Source organism: Phyllostomus discolor, chromosome 4 (genome assembly GCF_004126475.2).
Source record: "Phyllostomus discolor isolate MPI-MPIP mPhyDis1 chromosome 4, mPhyDis1.pri.v3, whole genome shotgun sequence".
Taxonomy (NCBI): domain Eukaryota; kingdom Metazoa; phylum Chordata; class Mammalia; order Chiroptera; family Phyllostomidae; genus Phyllostomus; species Phyllostomus discolor.
In genome coordinates this window covers 103,527,264-103,533,045 of record NC_040906.2, presented here as the reverse complement: position 1 = coordinate 103,533,045, position 5,782 = coordinate 103,527,264, and positions in this window count along the sequence as shown.

The following is a 5,782-nucleotide window of genomic DNA, read 5'->3' as shown; positions in this document are numbered from 1 at the left end:
TATTTACATATATACTTGGTACAGTTTGCTGTTTGCTCTGTTCCTCCGTAAGTTGGCTAGGTTTTTCTCCCATGTGTAGGGGGAAGTGGAATCCGCCCCCTTCTACCTTGTCGCCATCTTTCTCTTTCAAATGCAAAGATGATTTTTTGGGGGGAGGATGATGCAGACTCTGGCCCTCCGGAGTCTGTGTGTTGTGGACGTGGTACACAAATTCACACAGACTGCCGAGTCCTGTGGAGAAAAAGGGATGGCAGGCTACTCTCTCAAGGGGAGAGCCACGACCCTTGCCTGGACAGACTTTTATTGCTTTCCAGTTGCATTACATCAAAGAAGGTTCTCATTATTTCTAGAGTTAGTTAAGTGATTACTTCTTATAGATAACAAAAAAAAGGACAAAAGTTGCAAATGCAAGGGAATGATAAAAATGATTGATTTGGTTACATTTCATCCTTGAGACATCTTAGCACAGACTTTAGAGAATTGCTTCAGAGATATACGTTAAACGTCTGCAGCCTTAATTCAGGGTGAGGGAGTTTTCGCAAAAGCAAGTCTTCTAGCAGCCTAGGTACAATGCAAGCCTGATTCCCCATGGGAAAGCCAATGTGCACACCTGGCTCCTGTGTGCTGCCTCACACTGATCAGTTTTCCAGATCGATACTGGGCTACATTTGCCATTGCCATGCTGATCGATTCCCTATAGGGGGGGATGAAGCATTTCAATCTGGTAATTGCAGTTATGGCAGGCTACATGGGAGTCATGAGAGCAAAAAGAAGAAAGTTCCTTGTCAGATGTGAAGAAGATGTGTATGAGAGGTGTTGTTATAACCATGGAGCCATGTTTTAAATAGAGTTCATCCTGGAGGACTTTCTGATGACATAGCATATGAAAGCTCCTCCCATAGACCCTCCTGATTCCTGTCGTAAAGTCTATTATAAATTTTGACAGTACTAAATCTTTTTGCTTGATTTAAGATCCTGATTCCAAATGTAATTATATCAAACCCTTTAACCTAGTCAACACTTATCCACTGTTTCTAAGACTTTAGAAGTATTCTCATTTAATTTTCACAATAGTTCTATGAAGTTGGTATAATTGTCATCTCTAGTTTGCAGTGGAAAAACCTGTAACACACAGAGGCTTAGCAACTGTCCAAAATCACACAGAAAGTGGTAGAGTGGAGGATTCTAGCCCGTGTCAAATCCAGTGGAGACCTGACTCCAAAGCCAAACTCCTAACCAGCACCATATACTGCTCTGGTCTCTATCTGGTACAAACATGGGTCTGGAGAACTAGAGGAAGGAACTTTGGCTCTGCTCTCAGAACCTTGGGGGCCAGTGCACCTGAGCCCCAAGTAGCTACAGGGACAGTTACCACTGTGCACTGCAACAGAACTTCCTGTGACTTCAAAGTTCTTGTTAGGTTGGAGTCGCTTAAGAAACCAGACAGATGCAGCAAGCTAGGGAGCAGGGTTTATTAGTGGGGAGTAAGAAGAAAAGGTAGAGCCAACCTAGGGAGGTTGGGGAACCAACCAAGGGAGGTTAAGACTTGCTTGGTTGTTCTTAGGGCAGGGTTTTTAAGCACAAAAACCCACAAAGGTTAACTGGTTGGGGAGTCAGAGTCTGATTGGCTAGAGCTGGTTGCTGGGTGCCATTTCTGCTGACCATTGTTTTTGATACATCTTGTCAGGCTCAAGTTAAAGTTGCATCCTGTTATGCCAGATAGGCTGACCCCAGACCCCAGTCTTAGATGGGCATCTGCTTGTCCTGGGCAGGGTCAGCAGGCAGTTTCCCAGGAAGGAATTTTCCCAGGCAACAATTTCCCATGGTGCAGTTTTCCTGTCTGGTGATTTTCCATTCCTCCTAGGCCTGCCTGAGTCTGTCAGTTTTGGAGTCCCCATTTCCACAACCCTTACTTGGACTTGAGAAACTGCATCAATCAAGGCATAGTGTTGAGGTAGGATAGAAAGAAGTTATGGAAAAATCCCAACAAGTGGAATGAGGAAGTAGGAGCATCATAGGCTGATAAGCTCCTAGGCTCCCTCACCAGAACCCACACCTCCAAGCATGGTAAAAAGGAAACCGTTTATGGCAGGAAACCCCTGCAATGGTTGCAGAAGCAATAGGAGCTAGCTAAAGCCAGATCATCCATTCCAACATGGAGGAAAAAATGACCAGAAACTTACCTCAAATCTTATACCATCATAATGAAAACTGACACTATAAGTAGAAGGGCACCTGAGGGGGATGAATGCATGGCAGTTCTAGAAGGGACCATATAAAGGATAACTGGGCCCCTTCCAACCCAAAGATGGAGACTGAATTTGGCACCACAAAGTTAAAAAGCCAGAAACCCTAAAATTCTGAGAACTGAATGACTGGGATGCAGCTCACTCACCAGTTCTACTGAATCCACTTGGATGCACACTTCACTTCTTTCACATCTGCGCCATGTGAGACTTGTAACCAGGGTGTAATGGGCACTGCCAGCCAGTCCCAGGCTGAACATCTGATCTTGTCTCCAGGAACTTGCCTTCTAGCCTCTTTCTTTTTCTCTACCTAAATAAAACTTGCTTTTGTTTTCACTGTGACTCATTCTTAAAACATTTCCTGGGCAAGTCAAGAACCTGAAGGTTGCCTAACACACAAGATGTCCTGCAGTGTGTCAGGGCAGGGCCAGATGTTGGCATGGAACCAGTCCAGTAATACTGTGGTGGAAGTTCCAGAAATTTCCTAGAAGAGCTCATTTATTCAACGTACATGTTTTGACAGCCAGGCGCACAGAAAGCAGGCAATGTAGTCTCTACTCTCACAGGACTTACATTGCGGGGGAGGGGGGGGCATGGAATATACACATTAATAGAGGAATGAACAAGATTCTTTGAAATGATAACAGATGAATGCAAAAAGTGAAACAGAATGATACTTTATGGGGAACTGATTTAGAGGAGGGTGGAAGAAGCCCTAACTGAGATGCTAGTTAAACAGAGACAAAGTTACCAGACAGGAGACCAGCTGAGAGCAGGTCTACCTCAGGTGGGCTGGTGGTGGGTGAGTTCTTGACTTGGTGCAGGAAAGATTTCATAACACAAGTCCAAATGATTTTGAGAGTATGTTTATTAAAGCTGGGGACAGTGAAACAAAGATGGGTTTAGGATAGGAGAAGCAACAGGAGAGAGCCGAGGTGGGGATGCTTTGTCTCTCTAGAACTGTTATAGGAAAGAAATGAGCCGAGGCTAAGCTGTTTTGGCTCACTGAGAAGTCAGAAATGGGGGTACTTGGAGACAGATTCAAGGGGTGAGCCCAGGACAAGCTGACGCGGTCGCTGGCAAGCAGTGTCCATGGCGTTGTGGCTGAGACAAGACAAATTCACATGTACTACTGAGTCCTGTAGAGGAAAAGGGACAGCATGGCCACTCTCGAGAGAGGAGGGCACACTGACCCTTGCCTTAACAAGTTTTTATTGGCTTTAATTTGCACAGGAATACAGGGTGTATATGGAAAGCTCATCAATCATTGTCAGGCAGTAATAATCAAACAGATAACATTCAAAGAACTCTGAGGGCTTATTTTGAGTAAGGGTCAGATAGCTAAAGGGCCATAAAACTTTGGGGAAACAAACTCATTTCCTGCTTAGACCCTTATCATTTAAATGTAGGGTATTAGCAAAGCAGGTTTCACAGGATGCCATGCATTCTTTCTTAGGCCTGATCGCCCTGGGGAATCCACCCTGTTCAGCACAGGGCCACACCCACCTCCAGCATCGTTTCAGGTTTAGGTCGAGCAGGGGAAGTATTACACTTGTCCTAGCTTACTAGCCTGTTTCAACATGACTGACAAGAAGGTGTCACAGGTGTGCACAGGTAACCAGGTTCTTAGTGATCGAGGACAAAGAATTGAACCGAACACACAAAGTTTATAGCATAAAGAAAGAGGGAAGATTTATTAAGTGATAGTACACTCTACAGGACACGGGAGTGGGCCAGCTCTGAGCAGAGAAAAGGACACGTGGGCTGGGGGATTCTATTCTTATAGGGCAGAAGCCCCCTTGCTAATCTTTGGCGGGCTTTTCCTGCGCAGGTACAAGGAGTTGGATTTCAAAGCTACTGCGCATGTGTGGTTTCCCATGATTTTCTTGATTGGCTACTGGAGAAGGGAGTCCCACAATGTTATTTCATTATAATGATATTCTAATGAATCAGGGGTAGTGCGCAGGCGCATTCTATGATTTAGAGTTATCCCAGTAAACAGGAACAACCTGTCTTAGGGGGTCTTAGTCATGTATAGATGTTTTCTACCTCAGCCCTGCGGGGCCTCTGGAGCTTCCTTCCTGACTATCTCCTGCCTCAAAGGCATAGCCATTGCAAGGGGCCAGGACAGAGTGTTTCAAGACCAGAGGAGTTGAAGCACAGGGTTTGAGGAGAAGTGGCAAGAGGGAGGTCAGCCAGCTAAGCAAGGCAGTCATGTCAGCCCCTCAGGCCCCGCACAAGTCTTCGGTCTCTGTGAAGTGGGCTGGGAAGAGAGAATTTTAAGCAAGGAAAGAGACCTCTACTGCTGAAGAATGTACAGCATGGCCTGTGGGTGGGGTAGGTACCTCCTAGGGGCTGGGAGAAAATGGATTAGTAGCAGAACATCATTTAAGGGGCATGTGAAACATGCTTTCTTCCACAGTACCAACTAAAGAGCAGGAAGCTGTAGAATCTAGGGTGTGCTGACACACTATTCAGACCCCAGGCCTGCCAGACTCCTTCAATTAGGGTGAGATCCGAATCCTTCCCACCTAGAGAAGAGGGACTGTGGGAGTTACATCTCTGGACAAAGAGGGTTAAGGCTGAAGGGCAGGTGTAAAGACCAGGGTGTAAAACATGGCCGTGGGTTTCTTCTGAATACCTCACCTCTCTACCATCACACGATACGCACCGAGTATTCACTTCAAATTCCTCCGCTCCTGTGGGGGAGGAGTGGAGGCGAGGTGGGGTTTAGGTGAGCTCATTTGGTTATGAAGAGATCACCCAGCCCCAACATCTGCAGCTTACCTCCTTAACCCCGCCTAGGAGAGTGACCTCTGCCGGAAGGTGGATCTTCCCTCCAATAACCTTGGAGGCTGGGAACTGGCTGATCCGGAGAACCTTCACCACCTCTTCTCCCAGCTCCGCGCAGGGGGTGAAGGGGCTGAGAGCCCTGCTAGCCCGGGGAGACTGGGGTATTTTAATGCGGCAGTGCCTGGGACACAGCAACGGCTGCCAGGGGGATTGTGTGCCAGCCGACCGCATGCGGTGGCTGCAGCAGAGAAGGAAGAGAACGCAGGTTGGGCAGCTGTGGGACTTCCGTGTGGTTACTTTCCTGCCAGGGGCTTTGGGGACGCAGGAGCCTCTGGAAACCTTCCTTAGGATCCTGGGAACCGGAGTCTCGGCCTGCTTTGCAGGTTCAGTGATCTCTGAATCCCTGAGAAGGCATTTGGACCACTGAGCCATGCTCAGGCCCCTAAGTTGTTGGAACCTCAGTTTTCCTTCTTTCCAATGGGGATATTAATGTGTGCCTGGTTTAAGGGTTTTTTAATGTAAAGCCCCTTACTCATCGCAGGTGCTTCAGAAATGATCATTTTTGCAAATAGTCCACTGAGAATATTTGCTCGCTAAGATCCTGCTTACACCGGGAAGCAAATTTAGGCCACGTAGGGGCAGGGAGTCCTATTTTATATGGTGCATCTGGGGAGCGCCACTTAGCCACAAAGCGTCCATCGACCCTGATAAGCCGGGGGTGGGGGTGGGGGGTCGAGAATTGC